Below are 9,483 nucleotides of genomic sequence, written 5' to 3' on the forward strand. Positions count from 1 at the left end.
TTTTGAGGTCCAAAGTGGACGGCCTCAAACTTGCTTACGTTGAAATCCATTTGCCGCAGTTTTGCCCATTCACTTAATCTAGTAATATCTCTCTGTAATCTCATTCTTCCATCCACACTGCTTATAATTCTGTCTATCTTTGTGTCATCGGCAAACTTGGATATGTGGTTCTCGATCCCGTCATCTAATATCAATGAGACCGCCTAAATTGGGGCAAATTCACATTCAGCTTCAATCTCCACATCATCTTGAGACATTTTATTGACTCCGTGTGTGTTGCGCCTTGGAAACTTCTGCACTTTGTCCTCTGGAGCTCAAATATCATTCAATTCGAACAACTGCAAAGATGTCAGAATCCAATTGGTGACTTTTCACGAAAAAGCAGTGAGATAACAGGGCTCGTCCGGGATTTGAACCCGAGATCTCTCGCATATTGAATTAGAAAAACGCCCAAAGCGAGAATCATACCCCTAGACCAACGAGCCGCTTGCTAGCAAGCCCTGCAGCCGGTCTAAAATTTCACCATAGTCTTCAGCCGATCGGCTATCCTTTCCAACCGCTTCTGTCCACCCAATCTCGTTTTCTATTCCTATTTGCAGCAATATCAAGTTGTACACTACCTATTTCCAGTCACCAATATTAGCCTCTCTTTACTAAATTCGTTTACAATGTACGACTTGTTTCTTCAAATAATACTTTTCAGAATTAGTTAATCTGAAGCTGCATTGGCATCTGTCTCGGCATCGTCAGAGTATACAAGCTACCATAAGTATATTTTACTCACATTGCTGTTTCCTTTCACTGTGAGGGCGAAGAGACAAAAATGTGGAGACATTAGCTACGAATTTATCAGCTGGGTTGCACCTTTACTTTTCCGACCGTCTCAATCTTTTTTTTCCTTCACCTTTCCCTGCTGGTGTTGCAGGTTCGATCAGCCTTTACCGTTTCAGGAAGCCTGAGAAGTCCATCAGGGGACAACATCGAGACAAGAGACAAGGAGAGATAGAGAGATTCATGCAAATAAAGTCGCTTATAAATGGGTGGTTCTGCAAAGTAGCAGAATTTTAGTTGCAGATTGGGCAAGATTCTTTCTTGTGTATTTGAATTTTGCAAGAGTACATTGGGCACCCAATTAAAAGCCCCGGCCACGCTCGAGTGTCTCTCATGCACTGAGAGAGATAAATGAAGTGAGTTAGATCCAGTTCATTCATTTGAGCATTGAACGGATCTTTAAACAATAATTCAGCGAGCAGAAATCAAACCTGCGAAGGAAAACTCCATTTGATCTTGAATTTAACGCTTCAACCACTCGGCGATCGCAGCGGCACGTGGCAGTACTTGCATGGCTGTAGATGCCACTTTAAACTGCCAGTTGCTTCAAACGATGCCCGATGAACCGGCGTTGTCTTGTAGCTTTCCCAGCAGCTTCATTTGATTCGGTGGGTCAAGTTTGGGAAATTGAATGATTTTCAGCGGCAGCTTGTGGTAGTATATTACCTCATTTTCATTACCGGTAATGAACCACTGCAGCCACTGCAGAATTCGGTGCCACCCACAGCCGATCGGCCATCCTTTCAGATCTCTTCTATTCATCCAATCACGTTTTCTATTCCGATGTAGAGAAATGTCGAGTTGCACACTAACTATTTCCTCCGTTCTCTTTCGCAAACATATCACTGAACAAAACTTCACAAGTCACTCAGGAAAAATAATTCAGTTCAAAATCATTAGCTTCCGAAGGACCTGCGAGGACAGACTGACCAAACCTGCGTTCAGTCGTGAAGCTTGTGGGTGTGTTGTGATCCGAAGGGACAGAGACAGGCCTGCGACACAGAGCGATGGCAGGAACTCAGAAATGTGGCCATAAATGGGCAGACAGTCAGTCACAGTCATTGATTCTGACACACGGCCCGGTAGTTGTTCAGTCAGTCGGGGAGCGAGGCCTGCAGCCAGCAAACAAAAAGCCTGGCCTGAGAATAAGGCAGAGACCCAATCAGACGGATAGACATACAGACATCTGACACAACGTAAAAACGCAGCGTGATCGAATCACGTTGCGGTGATATCATTTTCACAGTAGCTCAGGGTCCTGCCCACAGGTTTTATAGCGGGGCAGTGTTTTATGGATGGGCTGTTCATTGTTGGTAAAATAATATTGATCGGAATTTAATTTGTTACATTAAAGTGCTCTTTGTTTGTTAATTTTGATCTACATCCTCGACAGTATATACAGAAACAAGTAACAATGTTTACGGGATGTGATTTATTCAATATTCGTTGTGAAACACTGTCAGATGGTGTAAAAATAAACACAAACTACCCAACACGCGGGTAAGCCCATAAAGCTAAGATGTATACATGGCCGGTTAGCTCAGTTGGTTAGAGCGTCGTGCTAATAACCCCAAGGTCGCGGGTTCGATCCCCGTACGGGCCATAAGGTTCCTGTTGCAATATTTTGGTAACTTTTAAAAGTTTGGCAGACTTGAGAAACAAGCGAATCCACACAAAATGTCATGTGGTCAATTTTTTGGAGTAACATCCATTAATATATTTTCTGATCTATCTTTTTGAGGTCCAAAGTGGACGGCCTCAAATTTGCTCACGTTGAAATCCATTTGCCGCAGTTTTGCCCATTCACTTAATCTCGTGATATCTCTCTGTAATCTCATTCTTCCATCCAAACTGCTTATAATTCTGTCTATCTTTGTGTCATCGGCAAACTTGGATATGTGGTTCTCGATCCCGTCATCTAATATCAATGAGACCGCCTAAATTGGGGCAAATTCACATTCAGCTTCAATCTCCACATCATCTTGAGACATTTTATTTACTCCGTGTGTGTTGCGCCTTGGAAACTTCTGCACTTTGTCCTCTGCAGCTCAAATATAATTCAATTCGAACAACTGCAAAGATGTCAGAATCCAATTGGTGACTTTTCACTAAAAAGCAGTGAGACAACAGGGCTCGACCGGGATTTGAACCCGGGACCTCTCGCATATTCCAATAGAAAAACGCCCAAAGCGAGAATCATACCCCTAGACCAACGAGCCGCTTGTTAGGAAGCCCTGCAGCCGGTCTAAAATTTCACCATAGTCTTCAGCCGATCGGCTATCCTTTCCAACCGCTTCTGTCCACCCAATCTCGTTTTCTATTCCTATTTGCAGCAATATCAAGTTGTACACGACCTATTTCCAGTCACCAATATTAGCCTCTTTTTACTAAATTCGTTTACAATGTCCGACTTGTTTCTTCAAATAATACTTTTCAGAATTAGTTAATCTGAAGCTCCATTGGCATCTGTCTCGGCATCGTCAGAGTATACAAGCTTCCACAAGTATATTTTACTCACATTGCTGTTTCCTTTCACTGTGAGGGCGAAGTGACAAAAATGTGGAGACATTAGCTACGAATTTATCAGCTGGGTTGCACCTTTACTTTTCCGACCGCCTCAATCTTTTTTTTCTTTACCTTTCCCTGCTGGTATTGCAGGTTCGATCAGCCTTTACCGTTCCAGGAAGCCTGAGAAGTCCATCAGGGGACAACATCGAGACAAGAGACAAGGAGAGATAGTGAGATTCATCTAAATAAAGTCGCTTATAAATGGGTGGTTCTGCAAAGTAGCAGAATTTTAGTTGCAGATTGGGCAAGATTCTTTCTTGTGTATTTGAATTTCGCAAGAGTACATTGGGCACCCAATTAAAAGCGCCGGCCACGTTCGAGTATCTCTCATGCTCTGAGAGAGATAAATGAAGTGAGTTAGATCCAGTTCATTCATTTGAGCATTGAACGGATCTTTAAACAATAATTCAGCGAGCAGAAATCAAACCTGCGAAGGAAAACTCCATTTGATCTTGAATTTAACGCTTCAACCACTCGGCGATCGCAGCGGCACATGGCAGTACTTGCATGGCTGTAGATGCTACTTTAAACTGCCAGTTGCTTCAAACGATGCCCGATAGTCCGGCGTTGTCTTGTAGCTTTCCCAGGAGCTTCATTTGATTCGGTGGGTCAAGTTTGGGAAATTGAATGATTTTCAGCGGCAGCTTGTGGTAGTATATTACCTCATTTTCATTACCGGTAATGAACCACTGCAGCCACTGCAGAATTCGGTGCCACCAACAGCCGATCGGCCATCCTTTCAGACCTCTTCTATCCATCCAATCACGTTTTCTATTCCGATGTAGAGAAATGTCGAGTTGCACACTAACTATTTCCTCCGTTCTCTTTCGCAAACATATCACTGAACCAAACTTCACAAGTCACTCAGGAAAAATAATTCAGTTCAAAATCATTAGCTTCCGAAGGACCTGCGAGGACAGACTGACCAAACCTGCGTTCAGTCGTGAAGCTTGTGGGTGTGTTGTGATCCGAAGGGACAGAGACAGGCCTGCGACACAGAGCGATGGCAGGAACTCAGAAATGTGGCCATAAATGGGCAGACAGTCAGTCACAGTCATTGATTCTGACACACGGCCCGGTAGTTGTTCAGTCAGTCGGGGAGCGAGGCCTGCAGCCAGCAAACAAAAAGCCTGGCCTGAGAATAAGGCAGAGACCCAATCAGACGGATAGACAGACAGACATCTGACTCAACGTCAAAACGCAGCGTGATCGAATCACGTTGCGGTGATATCATTTTCACAGTAGCTCAGGGTCCTGCCCACAGGTTTTCTTGCGGGGCAGTGTTTTATGGATGGGCTGTTCATTGTTGGTAAAATAATATTGATCGGAATTTAATTTGTTACATTAAAGTGCTCTTTGTTTGTTAATTTTGATCTACATCCTCGACAGTATATACAGAAACAAGTAACAATGTTTAAGTGATGTGATTTATTAAATATTCGTTGTGAAACCCTGTCAGATGGTGTAAAAATAAACACAAACAACCCAACACGCGGTTAAGCCCATAAAGCTAAGATGCATATATAGCCGGTTCGCTCAGTTGGTTAGAGCGTGGTGCTAATAACGCTAAGTTCGCGGGTTCGATCCCCGTACGGGCCATAAGATTCCTATTGCAATATTTTGGTAACTTTTAAAAGTTTGGCAGACTTGAGAAACAAGCGAATCCGTACAAAATGTCATGTGGTCAATTTTTTGGAGTAACAACCATTAATATGTTTTCTGATCTATCTTTTTGAGGTCCAAAGTGGACGGCCTCAAACTTGCTTACGTTGAAATCCATTTGCCCATTCACTTAATCTAGTGATATCTCTCTGTAATCTCATTCTTCCATCCAAACTGCTTATAATTCTGTCTATCTTTGTGTCATCGGCAAACTTGGATATGTGGTTCTCGATCCCGTCATCTAATATCAATGAGACCGCCTAAATTGGGGTAAATTCACATTCAGCTTCAATCTCCACATCATCTTGAGACATTTTATTTACTCCGTGTGTGTTGCGCCTTGGAAACTTCTGCACTTTGTCCTCTGGAGCTCAAATATAATTCAATTCGAACAACTGCAAAGATGTCAGAATCCAATTGGTGACTTTTCACTAAAAAGCAGTGAGATAACAGGGCTCGTCCGGGATTTGAACCCGCGACCTCTCGCATATTCCATTGGAAAAACGCCCAAAGCGAGAATCATACCCCTAGACTAACGAGCCGCTTGCTAGAAAGCCCTGCAGCCGGTCTAAAATTTCACCATAGTCTTCAGCCGATCGGCTATCCTTTCCAACCGCTTCTGTCCACCCAATCTCGTTTTCTGTTCCTGTCGACAGCAATATCAAGTTGTGCACTAACTATTTCCAATCACTAATATTAGCCTCTCTTTACTAAATTCGTTTCCAATGTACGACTTGTTTTTTCAAATATTACTTTTCAGATTTAATTAATTTGAAGCTGCGTTGGCATCTGTCTCGGCATCATCAGAGTATACAAGCTGCCATAAGTATACTTTACTTGCATTGCTTTTTTCTTTCACTGTGAGGACGAAGAGATATAAATGTGTAGACATTAGCTACGAATTTATCAGCTGGGTTGCACCTTTACTTTTCCTAACGTTTCTGTCTTTTTTTTCATTTCCTTTCGCTGCTGGTGTTGCAGGTTTGATCAGCCTTTACCGTTCCAGGAAGCCTGAGAAGTCCATCAGGGGACAAATTGGAGACAAGAGACAGGGAGAGATGGGGAGATACATGTAAATAAAGTCGAGTATAAATGGGTGGTTCTGCAATGTAGCAGAATTTTAGTTGCAGATTGGGAGCGATTCTTTCTTGTGTATTTGAATTTTGCAAGAGTACATTGTGCACCCAATTAAAATTATTTTCGAAATTGTAATAGATATCGAGACTGCTGTTCCATTGATCGCTGCAATCTGAAACGTTCGCTCGGTGAATTAGTTGTTCAACCAACCAACCAACCGTCGTGTTTCTGTGGCGCAATTGTTTCGCGCGTTAGGCTGTTAACTGAAAGGTTGGTGGTTCGAGCCCACCCGGGGACAATGAGGAGCTTTTACCTGAACATTCGTTGTTTCGCGTTTCGGATGTGTGTTCTGTTGGCATGAAAATATGCCGTCAACGTTGCCAGCTGATCTTCCGCCATTTAATCTGCGTTCGGATGACAGGTGTCTGAACAATGTCCAAAAAACCGAGAATGGCTTGAAGGACAAGGTTGAAAATGGAGGGCTCACGATAAAAGTGAAATGCTGTTCACCTTCCGACAGGTTTCAGTTTATTTGTGAGAAATCGTTGAAGGATCCTGAAGCGCTCCCTCAGTTAACAAACGTAGCTCTTAGCCGCATTTTTGCCTCAGCAACAAATCCATCAGTTTTTCGCTGTTACCCAGCTCCCCGAGTGAGTGAGGCCGTGACAGCAGCAACATTCTCCGGCTCCGCTCTCTCCAATCACCCGCTGCCGGCGGAAAGCAGCGAATGCAGTCTCAGACAGCGCATTACTGTCCAACCCTGGGAGACAATTTCCCACTGAAACAGATTGGAGTTGTGCTGAACTTTGAGTCTGTCGCGTGTCCGTGACGAGGTTCAGGTTGATTTCATCGATTCGTTTTCTTTTATCTCAGAAGCGCAGCAGGAGAAAACCGGAACTGAGAATCAAATTGTCCCTGTCGGTGATGAATTCAAGAGAATGTCGCTCCAAGCAGATCTGTGAAAGTCGCAGTGCAACCGCACAGAAGTTCCAAATACTCTGGCCTGGTGTCACCTCGCTCAAACCGTCTCTTTCGCTTATGATATTTCACGAGTGCAAAGCGTCCTCCGCTTCACTGAAGCTGCAATCGACATTTTCTTCTAGATGCCATGTCATGGGCCAAATAAAGGATGTGCACAGTTGCTGCTGAGAACAAATTAAAAAGTAGCAGAAGTTCATCAAACTTGCACCATTGAAAGTCCTGGGTGGAGGTTTAGATGATGCGATTGTGGGAAGAGTTTTATTGCAAATTTAACAGACCCTCACGTGAATTGCCGGTGTGTCCAGAGCACCGAAAAAGCTCAGTCAGACTGAAGATCTAAAGGGTTCAATCCCGGGTTTCAGGACCCTTTTCTCTCCCTCTCTGTTATCTTGATACCTCCTCCGTGCCCTTTACATTCCCTGATACGCTCGGAATGCCCCTTACCCACTGATACACCCTGACTCTCCCTAATAACATCCGGCAGTCCCTTGCCCTCTCTGATAACTTCTGAGAGTGCCGTAAACTCTTTGATACCTCGTAGCCTCATACCCCTTTATAACCCCTGAGAAGCCCTTTGATTCCCTTATAGCCTCTGGAATCCCGTTGCTCCACCGGATCGACACTAAGAAACACTTCGACTCCCCGATTCATTCTCAGGAGCCATTAACCTCTCTGCTACCCAAGTGCGATTTAATTCCACATGTGGATCTACCAATCTTTGTTAAGGAGAGATCCACGGTTTGTTTGCTCCCATTCCTCCGAAGTGCTCTGTTAACGGAGAGGGAAATCGCATCGACGTTTATGTGATTTTCATAGAAAAATAAAACATTGCATGTGCAGAAAACAGAAATAGTTCAGATGGGGTAGCATTGGAATTAAAATCCAGAGATCCTTCGTTCAATCTCCGCGTAAAGCGGCCTTTTAGCCTTTTTTTCCTCTCTCTCTGTTGGCGGAATCCAGAATGACGGAGCTTCATCTTGAAATTGGAGCAAGATTAATGAGCCATGAAATCAGGAATCACCTTAGCAAAAAAAATACGGCCGAAATCTGGAAATCTCTCGGCCAAAAGGATGTGGATCCTGTCTCAATTCAAATTTTCATTACTGATATTGATAGATCTTTTTTCGGTTCGGGTCCCAAGGGATATGTGTCCAAGGCGGGGAAATCGAGTTGAGTTACAGACCACCTCATGATCCAATTGAATGGGACAGCACGTTCGAGGGGCTAATTGGTCTTCTCTTGTCCCGCTATTCCTATCCTGCTCGGCGCGGATCAGCATGACAGGTAAAAGGCATGAGACTGATTCCAGAATGAAAAGCGAGTGTTCTGAAGGAAGTTCCCTGGGATTGTCGGATTGTCGGACAAACTGAACCCCTGCAGCAAAGCTCACAGCTGCCTCTATGCAATATTATGATGGGGCACAACATTCAACCCGGCCCGGCTAGCTCAGTCGGTAGAGCATGAGACTCTTAATCTCAGGGTCGTGGGTTCGAGCCCCACGTTGGGCGTTTTGTGTTTTTTTTTTCAAACTTGGTGGTAAAAGGTTCAAAGTGCAACCTCTTATCTCTGGTTCAGTGAGATAAACACACAAATATTATCAAACTCAGTTATCTCCAGTTATATAAATACACAACACTGAGCTGTGTGAAACGAAACCGTGAGCCTTGCCAAATATCCACTCCCTCCCGATTCTACCTTCTCATTCCCTTCGCATGGCACACGGCAGATCATCGGTTCAATCGGCTTCATTTTTTGCTGTTATTAAATGTGTTGATGGTTGGAAAATGTAATATTTAGAAGATGACAATTCTGGATCAATTCGCCTCTCTGATACCTCCTGAGCACCGCCCACCCCCTTGCCCTCTTCGATTCTCCCTGAGCTCCTTATCTTCTCCGATATCCTCAGAGAATCCATTATCCTCTTTGAACCTTTTCAGCACCCTTTATGTTCTCATACGCCCTGAGCCTTCTGACACTCTATGATACCCTCTGACACTCCCTTGCCCTCTCTGTGACCCACTTACACTCTCTGATACCCTCTGACACTCCCTTGCCCCCTCTGAGATCCCCTTACACTCTCTGATACCCTATGACACTCCCTTCCCGTCTCTGAGATCCTCTTACACTCTCTGATACTCTCTGACAGTCCCTTCCCCTCTCTGAGATCCCGTTACACTCTCTGACACCCTCTGATAGCCCCTTCCCCTCTCTGGGTTCCTCTTGCCCCCCGGAACGCCACTAGGAAGCCATTAGACTCCCTGCTGCCTTCTCAGAACCCATTACCCTTCCTCATACCCAAGTGCGATGCAATTTCACAGGTCGATCTACCTGCCTGTGTTAACGATGAGATCCAGAGGTTGTTCG

General features: G+C 44.3%; 3 non-coding genes across 3 annotated transcripts; all 3 read left to right on the forward strand.

The window, feature by feature from the left end:
* The first annotated feature begins 2,360 nt into the window (after positions 1–2,360).
* On the forward strand, positions 2,361–2,434 carry trnai-aau (transfer RNA isoleucine (anticodon AAU)). The gene has a single exon. It is a non-coding gene; the product is annotated as a tRNA-Ile (tRNA).
* Positions 2,435–4,924: 2,490 nt separating this feature from the next.
* Positions 4,925–4,998, forward strand: trnai-aau (transfer RNA isoleucine (anticodon AAU)). Its single transcript has one exon. It is a non-coding gene; the product is annotated as a tRNA-Ile (tRNA).
* Positions 4,999–8,554: 3,556 nt separating this feature from the next.
* trnak-cuu (transfer RNA lysine (anticodon CUU)) lies at positions 8,555–8,627 on the forward strand. The gene has a single exon. It is a non-coding gene; the product is annotated as a tRNA-Lys (tRNA).
* Positions 8,628–9,483: the final 856 nt, after the last annotated feature.

Source organism: Heptranchias perlo, chromosome 20, assembly GCF_035084215.1.
Source record: "Heptranchias perlo isolate sHepPer1 chromosome 20, sHepPer1.hap1, whole genome shotgun sequence".
NCBI lineage: Eukaryota > Metazoa > Chordata > Chondrichthyes > Hexanchiformes > Hexanchidae > Heptranchias > Heptranchias perlo.